Source organism: Protopterus annectens, chromosome 9.part0 (assembly GCF_019279795.1).
Source record: "Protopterus annectens isolate FY-2018-M chromosome 9.part0, PAN1.0, whole genome shotgun sequence".
NCBI classification, from domain to species: Eukaryota; Metazoa; Chordata; order Ceratodontiformes; family Protopteridae; genus Protopterus; species Protopterus annectens.
Window position 1 is genome coordinate 1,326,057,666 of NC_056743.1, and position 12,566 is coordinate 1,326,070,231.

At 39.2% G+C, this 12,566-nt stretch overlaps 1 long non-coding RNA gene across 1 annotated transcript in view; it reads right to left on the bottom strand.

Moving 5' to 3' along the window:
- Positions 1-12,566, bottom strand: part of LOC122812051 — a 52,423-nt gene that overhangs the window by 17,403 nt on the left and 22,454 nt on the right. Inside the window, exon 2 of the long non-coding RNA XR_006366332.1 lies at positions 9,218-9,273. This is a non-coding gene — a long non-coding RNA (uncharacterized LOC122812051). The remainder of the gene's footprint in view (positions 1-9,217; positions 9,274-12,566) is intronic.

The following is a 12,566-nucleotide window of genomic DNA, read 5'->3' on the forward strand; positions in this document are numbered from 1 at the left end:
TAATAGAATTAAGTTTATATGGGATAACTGACAGCTGAAACAAACGTTTGAGGTCAACAATAAAAAAATAGTCTATACAGTCTGAAGGAGGGAGGAGATGTAATCTGTGAAGCAGCAGTTAAGTTCAAAACAATGAGATTTGGCTGGGAAGAAAACGTAAGAGCTGAGGCTTGAATAGAAACTGCAGGAATAGACTGTTCTGAGGATTCTATGACAAGTACCAGAGATGGGGACAGATAATGAGGGAGAAATAGACAAGAGATGAAAACGGAAGATTAGGCAGTTTAAAAAGCTAATACACTTAGTTAAAGTTAAACCATAAGAAGGACTGGGAACCAGCTGGCCTTTTTTAGAATAATGTAGAGATGTTCAGTTCTTAATGATAGAAAATTAACGTGAGATTCTGCTCAGTAAAGTGTAAAAAGTCTGCTATCATTATAGAGTATGGATGTGCAACCAGCAGTAGGCCATACTCTATTTTATGTATCAGCATGCATTCACCAAGACAGGCTGTGGCATCTGGGAATAGAAGACTGGTAATGCTTAGGCAGGTATATAGTTGCTTAATGAGCTTGGTCTAATCATGCCAAAGGCATAGTTAGTTGAAAGACTGGACAGTCAAAGTGCTAAAAAAAGGTCTAGCAGCAGACATGCCTACCAGACAGGAGGTCCGGTATAGTCAAGGAGCAATTCCAAAAACATGTTCTTGTCAAATATGATCCTAAGTTTATTATAGAAGAATTATACATGAGGGGGGTCTGGGGTGGCACAGTGGTGCAGCAGATAGTGTTGTCACCTCACAGCAAGAGGTTCCCTGATTTGATGCTTGGCTGGGGTGCTTTCTGTGTGGTGTCTGCATGTCCTCCCTGTATTTGCGTGGATTTTCTCTGGTTGCTCCGATTTCTTCCCACATTCAAAGACATGCAGTAGGTGGATTGGTCACTCTAAATTGCCATGGGTGTGAGAGTATGTGTGGTGGGGAAGAACAACCACAGCAGAGCTAGTCATCCAGGAATGTAAACCTTGGTTCTAGATGATTGTCACTGCTAAGTGACACCCCAACCCCATGTGCCAAAATGGGAAAAAGGGGTTGCAGATGGTTGGATGGCAGTGATTCTTAATAATTATGGATTACAGTCCAATAAGGAGGTGGCTAAATTATCCACATAAATGCTGACTGGAAGGCTGAGCAAGGCCAGTATAAGAGTACTAATAAACAGGCTGAAAAGTGGCGGTGTACAACTGATCGTTTGGGATTGCAAAATTTGATAATGCAAGAACACGAATACTATTTTCTCTACCTTACATGTTGTAATATTTAGATATTCAAGATGACCTAAATAATGAGACAAAGAGCTGTAACATGAGGCCAGCTTCCTCAGTATGTAGTCCAGTCTGGGCAGTGATACAGAATAACAGACCACATGACATGTATTCTGAACTCTGAGATAAGCTAGAGGTGCCAGATTCATAGCGGTATATACGTATGTTACAAATCTGTTGGTTTGTTGGCTTGGAAGCCAGCAGAGGATGTCATTCTAGCCCTCTCCATTGTTGTTCATTATGAGGTAAATCACTTATTTATGGCTCTCATTAACCTTTCATACCACTAGAAGAAGGTAATGTTAAACACTAGTGATTTTAGAAATATAAATTCATAATCATTTTTGTTGCTATGCAGACTACCAACTGTATCCCTACCACCCTTTATTTGAATGTGTTTTGCACATCCATTCAGAAGCTTGATTCTGTATCACACATTTTTCACATTTGCCACACATTGTGTCATACATTTTGGTAAGGAAATGTTGAAAAGAATGATTGAAATACAGGTGCAAGTTTTACAGTGCAAAATCTGAAAACTACTACCAGAGGGATCTTCATCCTGTCTACTCACTTTATAATCAGTTGCATTGAAAAGTCCAAAACATATTTACAGATGGAGCCTGAGTTAAAGCCTGGATATATCTTCACTGTATACCCATATATGATTGATTACATATTGACTTAGAAAGAGCAGAGTCATCAGACAGGGTAGGTATGTAGGAAATGCCTTGTCATGCCAACTCTCTTAGCTGGTTCCTTACTCATTACATATCAAATCTCTATTCAGGGATCACACCCCCAAGTGCTAAACATCATGGCAACTTAATGGAGACAAAACCTTGGTTCAGCTATCTTCCTGGCACTTTTCTGCTTGGATACTTGGAAGCTAAGACTGTATATTTTGAAGCAACAATTTTTCATATGGAAATGTAATGTATCTGTGACGTGCTTGCATCCAGTGATGTTTATCTAAAGAAGGGGTCTGCATATGGAACTGCTGAGATTTTTAACAATTCATTTTGATAGTTTTCTGTCTGCTGACTGATTTTTCTACCCTTATATGTGAGATTCAAAACAGAGAGTATTTTCCTATAATGCAAGTCTAAGTGCTAACTTGGACTGTAGTCCAATTTTATTTATAATATAAGCTTGACTGAAATACTTTTTCTGTTTGAAAGTGGCTGTAAAATATTTATTTGTAAATTAGATCATTTGAGTACTTGCAAGTAAAATAATATTATATTTTACTAAACATCTTTTTGATTGGGTTCATTGAACAATATGCATGTTCACATTGTAATAGGTATAGTAAAGCTGATATGTTGTCTGCCTACTAATGACAGGCTAATGTAGCCACATTACCAGTTCAGGAAATTACCAGATGGATGCGTATTACTACTTTTTTACACAAGTATCTACTGTTTTAATATTTACTTAATTACTCAGTGGAGTAAGTGCCTATGTTGTTCTACACAAAAAACACATTTTTAGCCAGTGACATTTTATTACTGAAGATGAGCAAGGTCTGGGTCCTTGGAAAATTAGTTAGTCTCCTGGTACATAAGTGTGAGTGCATTTGTGTGTGTGTGTGTGTGTGTGTGTGTGTGTGTGTGTGTGTGTGTGTGTGTGTGTGTGTGTGTGAAAGTGAGTTAAGGAAGAGGAACACTGCATTGTGCATTGTTATTCTTAGAACATTGTTGTCATATCTTTACGAGTACTGGTCACAGCTGGAGCCATTAATATGGCATTTATTGATCATTTCTAGTTTATTAAACATGTCTGGATATGGACAGCCCTTAATTCTGGATCAGTACTGACATCATGCACTGGTGAGTAAGGGTGGAATTAGAACTGATGTTCACTCAGTTTTGGTACTCTCCATTTACTGATAGGGTAACAGGAAAATAAAAATACTGTTAGAGTAATATATCTCCAGATCTCAAGTGTGGAGTGCTGGGATCAGAACTGCTTTTTTCATTAGATTTTTCCAGAGGAAGGCATGGCTGACACTGTCAAAGGCATTATTAAATGAACAAAGAATACTGGTGAACTTGCACTGGTTCATTTTATGGTAGATTATGGTAAATTGTGGCTATTAGTGTGTCAAAGGAGTGGTGGTGATTAAAAGAAAAAAATATGAATTTGATGATTGCAAAAAGTTCATGGCATTTTAAAAAAGTTCCCGAGTCGATGGGAGATAAAAGTTTCTAATATCTTTGAGCAGATGGTAAGATAAAAGGAATAGGATCTCCTCCCTCCAAGAACTATTAGAGAAATAAATATTTTACCTTTCAGCCAAAGTACCAAATGAGAAAGGAAAACAAAACTTGTGGGCAAGAAACTTTGCATCAAAGCATATTTAAAAAAAAAAAGAATACAGCACATTGGTACCAAAGATGATGTTCCTAAGAGTTATTTTCCAAGAAATTAAATTACTTAGGTTCATAGGTAAATAGTAGGCTAGCTGCCCATGCAGGCCATTTTAAGCGTATCCAATTACCCTTTTTGTGCTCAAAATAACCTATCCCATTTGATTAGAGATTGATCTTATTCATACCAAGGTTGATAATTATATATTTCATCTAATCATAATAACTAGGATCATACCATAGATAATTTGAGGGATCCATGCATGAGATAAAGCATCTAGGAGCTGCCTCTGTCTGTTAGTAATATAGGAGGCAGTCCTGGAGTAAAGTTTCTATTTCCCATCAACAGATCCAAGTTGCAGTTGAATATGGACAGGGATGAGCTTTGTTTTATGTGGATGGGGAGTCTGTTCCAGAGCAGCAGTATGTTCTGTGAGATATACCTGTCCCTCCAAACCATTCTGTTGATGCTGCAGAAGAAGTTTGGATCCCTAGCCTGAGTATTCCTGATGCCATTTGACTTTCTGATGTGCAGTAAATCCATCAGTAATGGGTCCTGTATGCCACACACAGGTCACTTCTTAGCAGTGTGTAAGATACTGAGTATAGTGACAGGGCTCTGAGTCAAATTATGTAGGACATGCTATTTAGGCCTTGTATCCCTTTAGTAAGGAATTGTTGTGGGTGTTCCAGTTGTTGCATGTGTCTAGACAGATACATCCCAAAGGCCATTATACTCATTGGTTGGCCTAATGTGGGCTGAGTAAAGGGGAACAATCTAGACACAATTCCTTTATTTAAGAGCTTCTACTTCCCTCTATTTTTCCAAACTGAATAAAGAAAGTGACAGAGGCTGCTAGAAGAGAAGCATATGGATCAGTGTAGTATGGAAGCAATGAAGATACCTCAGAGGAAGGAAAATGTTTTGTTTGCTGAGCTGATGCTGTTATTGTATTATTAAAGGTATCCAAACATTCAGAATTAATGCAAAAGGATGAGCTGTAACTTACTGACCTACTCAAACTAAAATCTGGAATGCTCCTTGTGTAACAAGGCAGGTTAGGGTTACATTTCTGGATGAATCATTTAATTACACGGCTGAATGAATGGACTCCCATTGAAAGGTAAGTAATGGTATAATATGCACATAGGATGATGAATGAATCAAAGCTTTAGCTTCTCATATAATTAAAGGTGACTAACTGTAGAAAAGAGGTCCCTAAAGCTGTTACAGAATGAGGAAAAGCAGCTAAGAACTATTGAGAAGTCACTTATTTCCGAAATAAAGGTAGGTGGCAAACAGAGTGTACAAGAAATGCTGGGCAGATTTCTAGGCATGGCAATATAGCAGATGAAGTTCTGAGGCTCCATGACAAGCTGAGTAACATAAAAATGATAAACAGATGCTAAGGAGAAGAGTATGAAGGCTGATGGCCACATTTCTGAATGAAGGAAGTGTTTTGTCCTGCATAAGGAAGACCTAAAGAAAAGAGGAGCAAGGTATCTTCCTTCTCATAAAAGTAGATAAGATGAACAACAGAGCCAGCAGTGAGAATATATACCTCTTATCAGGTTTCTTGAGAAGCCAACAAATTGGACATAACTGCTGTTTCTGGGGAAAGACTGCAAAGATTCCAGTTAAAAATGGCTGGCCTAGAAATTGAACTGCAGCCTGTCGACAGGTTCCGCTGTTGTGTCTGTGTGTGTGTGTGTGTGTGTGTGTGTGTGTGTGTGGTGGTGGGGGTAATTGTCTGTGATAGGAAATTTACAAATGCTACAAGTTTAAAGCAAAACAATGGATTTTTTTTTAAGATAGAGAATTAAGGGGGTCTGATGTTGGTGGGGCATACGAGAGTTACAAATGACTTTTTAGGATATCTGGAAAAGTAACAGGCATTCCGTTAGATAATATGACAGTCAAGACAGGTTGCAATCAGAACCTTGCTAGTTTATTAGACTTACTGGCCATGGTGTGGAAATGAAAGAAGAAGGCTTTACAATTTCTAGCAGAAAATAGACACTTTTAACAAGGATATATAGAGACATGCAAAATATGGACTCTAACATCTCTTCTTTGAATTTTTCCAAATATTTAGGGTTACTAATATCTTTATAAGAATGAATCCTATTTCTAAGTCTGGACATGGTTAAGTTTATGAAATATTTGCCAAGAGTGCCTTTTATCAACACTAGTAATATACCTGGAATTGTCCCCTTCTGCAGTTTATATGGAGTTACATAGGATCATAGGTGAACAATAGGCTAATAACTTTAAATGGCCTTTTTAAGCAGAGTCCAGAGCCATACTTCACAGAAATGTTAGAAAGGTGTTGATCCCATAAGTTATGTGGGAGGGTATATAAACCTGGACATGTGGGGTTGAGCATTTACAAGTTTCCCCTTTCTAACAGAGATATAGGTACCTGACCAGGAGTAAATTTGTGATTTCCCATCCAGTGATACAAGTTTTATTTGAATAAGTGCATGGAAGAACTTTGCTTCACATAGATGGGAAGCCTGTTCCAGAGCTACAGTATCTGTTGGCATGGGAGGATATGGTCAACAAACCATGTTGCCTTACCAAGGATGGTCTGCACCTGTCCCTGCTGGGGTTTTGGATACTGGCTAAAACATTGTTCTCCCCCATAGTGCATTTTTAAGCAATGCAAAACTGATAAACCTTCCAATTTAGTAAAATCAACCCAAGGGAATCTAGTATACGAAACTACACTCCTTCCACACTCTCCTCACCTTGGAGAATGCAGACATCTGTGCAGTTACCAAGATGTGGTTTAAAGCCTCAGAAGGCACCCTGGCAGTGTAGGGATAAAATGCCTTCCACATATTTCAGCACAGGCAGGCATTAAAGGTGGACGTGTCTCAATCTACATCAAAAACAAGTATACCTGAAGGCTGGTTAAACAAGGTGACATGTTTCAGCTTTTCCATGTCCAAATTACAAGAAGTAGATTCCCATATCACATCTTTACAAGCTATGGATCACCCTCTATGACCCATAAAACCCATTGCTCATACTTAGACCTACTGGACACACTTACCATTCCACCCAATACCATGGGGGACTTTAACTACCCCTCTATAAACTGGGAATACTACACAACCCCAGACTTGTAGGCCAGAGATTCGTGGATTTTGTAAACTCAAAATCATTTGGCAAGTTACTCCATATGTCCACTAGGGGTGCAAACATACTTGAACTGGTACTAACAAATACAGGAGAACACTGCATGCCCCCCCAGAGTAGTGTGTTGTCTGGTAAGGTCAGACCATAAAGCTGTCTCCTAAATAAAAATCAGTGCTGTGACCCCAGCAAACCCTGTAACAGTTAAGAACAATTCTAAGGCAAACTACATATTATTAAATGATTACTGACTAAATTTCAAATCCCCCCAAACCCAAGGAACACAGATACCTATGCAGAATAGTGCACATAAATCTTGTACACTCATGTCAATAGATGCATAGAGACAGCTATGACTACCAGAAACAAGCCCAAAACAAACTCAAACAAAAAACACTCTGGTGGAATCCAAACATGAACATATTGTACACCAAAAGGAAAACATCACAGCTAAAATTAGGACTTGCAACACCCAGCAGGATAAAAACTCTCTCATCAGTCTAAACAAATAACTAAGAGGACAAATTAAGTCTACCAAAGCTAATTTTGAGGTAAAGATAACCTCCTAGACCAAGGACAACCACAACGCTTTCTTTAGTTATGTCTGAAACTTCAAAGGCAATACACAACAGTACATAGAACGGATTGTTTATGGAGCCAGTTAGACTGAGCTGGAAGATATAGAAAATCTGCTGTCTAATTTCTCCTCCCTGCCCCGAGGCCCCTCCAAGTGATATCATCAAATGTAACCCCCTCAACTACCACTAGGGAGCAGGTCCTAAATGCATTCTGTAAGATTAAGAACACCTCATCAATGATCCTCAATAATATCCCTGGATGCCTCTTGAAAGACCTGAAGCATGCCCTATCTGGACCTCTGGAATCAATATTTAACCATAGTGTCCATGTGAATGGAGGGCTGAAACAGCCATCCCTCTGCACAAGTGTGGTCCTTCAATAAACCCTGGGAACTACAGATGCAGAAGTCTGACTAGTCTCATATGCAATGCTATGGAAAGAATTATCATGGAAATGATTATCAATGATATAGGAAACCTTCAGACACAGAATCCAGCCCATTTTGGTTTCATCGAAGGCAGATCATGCCTACTCAGCCTGGTAGACTTCTTTGGAAAAGTCACCAAGGTAACGGATGATGGTAAAACAGTGCATACTGCCTACCTTGACCTGGCTAATACATTTAATATAGTACCCCACTCAGGCTTTGTAAGCAAATTCGTGGAATTAGGCATTAACCCATGTGTTATGCACTGGATAGCCTACTGGCTCTTATATAGAATCCACAATGTTAGGATAGGGGAGATTACCTCCACAAAGAGGTCATTGATTAATGGAGTCCCTCAGGGCTCTTTGCTGGGCCTGCTCCTTTTTGGTATTCACTTCATGTAAGTCAAAGCTAATGTCAAAGGCCCCTAGCTGACCAAGTTTGCAGATGACTGCAAACTTAGAGCAGACATAGAATCTCCACAAGATACTAACATCCTACAGAAGAACTAGCATGGACAAATGACTAGTGCCGAAGCCGTGGCTTAAAACTCATTGCCAAGAAATTCCTAATAGTACTCTTTGGGAAGTCAGCCAGCCTAGGAAACTACCTCATTGATAACACGCCTCTAACAGTGGACCCAGTAGTCAGGAATTTAGGGATGTATGTAGATAGTTACCTGGCTTTTGACCTGCATGTGTCTAAGGTAGTAAGAAAATCATTCTATATTGCTTAACTTATAAGCCAGGGTAATGGCATCTATGTCCAAGGAGGTCATCTAAAAAAGTGTGTGAGCGAGGCAAAAAGGGCATATGGTCAGAAACTCCAAAATCACTTCTCTGATGAAAAGAACACAAGGTGACTGTGGCAAGGAATTCAGGCCATAATAGATTACAAGCCCACTTCTTCTTGATGTGAGGCACAGCACTGAATTCCTGAACAAGCTCAACATATATTTCATCAGGTTTGAAGAAGGAAACAGTACAAAACCAATGAAAGTTCCAACAAGCCAGAATGAAGAAGTGCTCAGCATAAATCCAACTGATGTCCATAGAACCCCGAAGAGGATAAATCCGAGAAAAGTGGCTGGTCTTGATAACATTCTGGGAAGGGTCCTAAGAGTCTGTGCTGGGCACTTGACAAATGTACTCACAGGCATTTTCAATACCTTGTTGAAACAGGCCATTATTCCCAGGTGCTTCAAGAGCACCACCATAATACGTCTGCCTAAGAAGTCTCCACCAAAGAACCTCAATGACTACAGCCCTGTGGCTCTCACCTCATCAGTAAGGAAGTCCCTAGAAAGGCTGGTGAAAGACAACTTAACATCCAGACATCCATCATCCTTGGACCCACTCCAATATGCATACTTACCAAATCAATCCATGGTAGATGCTATTTCACTGGCACTCCATCTATCACTGGGCCACCTGGAAAACAACAACAGCTATGTGAGCATGTTATTCACAGATTTCAGTTTGGCATTCAACATAGTCATACTTCAACTGATAGAGAAGCTAAGTCAAGTAGGTGTCAGCACTGGAATGTGCAATTGGATTCTGGACTTCCTTACTGAAAGGCCACAAACAGTATGTGCAGGAAAGAACACCCCAAATAGTATCACCCTGAGAACTGGTGCACCTCAAGGCTGTGTTCTGAGCCCTCTGCTATTCACTCTGCTAATGCACGACTGCACTGCCAAGTATAGCTCTAATCATATAATCAAGTTTACAGGTGATACCACAGTTGTGGGTCTCATCAGCAATGAGGAGGAAACAGACTATAGAGACGAGGTGAGACAACTGATAACTTAGTGTGGTAACAACAGTCTGGCACTCAGTGTGAATAAGACCAAGGAGGTAATCATGGATTTCAGAAGAAACCATAAGAAACATTCCCAACTCATAATCAATGGGAAAACAGTGGAGAGGGTAAAACGCAACAAGTTTCTTGGGATGCACATCTCAGAAGACTTGTCTTGGTTTGTGAACAGAAATTCCATTGACAAGAAAGCACAGCAATGTCAACACTTTCTGCGAAGGTTGAGAAGAGCAAATCTACCAGCCCCTGTTATCACAATCTTCTACAGGGGCACAATTGAGAGCATTCTGACAAATAGTTTTACAGCTTGATATAGCAACTGCTCCACCACAGACCGCAAGGCCCTCCAAAGAGTGGTGAAAGCAGCAGGAAAGATTACCAGGACCACTCTACCATCTATTCAAAACTTACACCAGTTTCATTGTCTCAAGAGAGCCAGGAAAATAGTCATGGACTGCACTCACCCTACATATGGACTGTTCCTGTATTTAACATCTGGGGGGGCGTTATTTTAGCATATGTTGCAAAACGGCCAGATTTAGCAGAAGTTTCTATGCTCTGGCCATCAGGCTACTGAACTCCAATAGCAACTTACATCTCGTTTGACATCAGGGACAGTAGGTAATACGATGAGAGAGAAGCATATTTGCGTGCAATAACCTTAAAAGGTCTTAAATACACTGTGTAATTAATCTAACAGAGTATAATCCTATTTATGTACAATATCTGCTGATGCTAAAACAGCATCCTGTACAATAAGTAACAGCTGTGAAATCTTTGTGCAATAAATATCATATTTCCTTAGACTAGTGCCAACAGAATCCTGTGCAATAAGAAGAAGCTGTGGAATTCTGTGCAATAAATACTTTGTCTCTTTAGATTAGTAAATGTTTGTTGATATGTAAAACATAAATTTTATGTAGTAGGAATGTCTAAATGTAGTAATGTGAATTGTTGTATATGTTAGATGTGTGCACGTAGAGCCTGGGGTAAAGTAATTTTATTCAGTTACACTTGTTGTGGAGTCTGAATGACAATAAAGTTTACTTTGACTTTTGACTTATCATTCCTCTGTATCGGCCTTTATCAGACCCATTATTGAGAATAACTCTTCCTTTGATATGTACCTGACCAGGCACATGCAGCAACTGGAAAGTCCACAGACATTCATCAAAAAAAAAAAAAAAAAAAAAAAGAATACAGGGTGTAAACATGTCCTATACAGATCGCCTCAAAACCCTATCTCTATACTTAGTTTCCTACAGACTAACAGGCAATCTGTGCCTGACATACAATGTATCCTTGGATCCCACTCTGATGGACCGTTTGCACATCTGCAAAACCAAAAGCATCACAACTACTTGATCTAGGAACTAGAACATTGTTTGTGACATACATAGGACATGTAGGATAGTCAGGTATGTGTCTCAGAGACTTTCTCTCCTCAGGAACAGGCTTCCCATTCATGTGAAGCAGAATATTTCCCTAACCTTATTCAAGCATAACGTGCACCAATGGATGGGAAATATTAAATTCACCCCAGGTCTTGCACGTATGTCTCTAATGGACAGAGGCAGTCTATAAATCATACCCTGACTTACATACACCCATTAAATAAAGTTCAAGAAACTTGTGTGTTACATTTGGGATGTATGGCTAGGCTTATATAGGCACCAGTGGTCATTAGCCTAGTATTCACCTACAAACCTATGAACACATACTGTCCTTCCAACATGTTCTATTTATGTTGCAGGCTATGTTTAGGTCCCTGGATTGGGTGTTTGTAGTGTTATTTGTTTTGCAGATGTGCAACAAGTCCATGAGGTGGGAATTTAGTTTAATGGTTAAGGAATTTACCTTTCAGCCACAAGGTGCAGGGTTTGATTCTCACATGGGATAATTGGCTAGGCTTAAAATGGCCCAAAGGGAAGTTAGCCTAGTATTAGTCTATGAATCAATCAAGGCTGAATCAGAGGCTGAATATAAGGACAATGCTTTGAAGTGGTCTGCTTAGGAGCTGTTTTCTATACTATATATTCATTTTCTGAGAAACGTCTATAGTCACACCAGCTATTGCATATGCCTGGTCAGATGCATGGCAAATGGTGCTTTGTACTCAATGACTGCTCTTATAAGGGCAGAGTACAATGGAACAATAACATCTCTGGATCCAAATGCCATACCCAATGTAAAGATTGGGGAAAGATGGGTGAAGGCTGCCAGCCTAGTCAAATAGAATTTGATACATAATTCTATCATTTGTATATATAAATGTAAAATACAGGCTTGTGTTCTTAAATGAAAGAAAACACTGTAAAATGTGAACTTTAAGATTGTTGCAACATTGCCATCTGCTGTAAGGAAACCCAAGCCAAGCATTTCAAATGTTCTTTGAAGTTACAATTATCTAAATGGTGGTGTCGAACTGGCTGGCTGAACACATTCTTTCTATTGTCTTAACTTAAGGAATGATTGCTAGAGTGTACATGTGAAATGTATTTTATTGTTGTAGCTTCCTGAGCAGGTGCTAGCTTGCTAAATAATGCAGTTTGTTTGCCTGGGAACTCCAGACTAAGTGTCAAAATGATGTAATGTGAATACTGGGAAAACCTAAGTGTCAAAATGATGTAATTTGGGAGGGCCTTAGCAGAGCTGTTTGTTAGTGAGTTTAAAAACTATTGTTGAGAGAGAGATTGTAAGCATTTTGTCTTGGACCATCAACCCCAGCACTGCTTATGCTATATATATATATATATATATATATATGTATATATATATATATATATATATATATATATACACACAAGTAGGATTGTAGTACTGTGTTTTCTCTTAAGAATAGCTAAAGATTAGAAAGTTAGAGTAAGTGTTTTTCTTTGACATCAGACCTGTCCTACTGTAT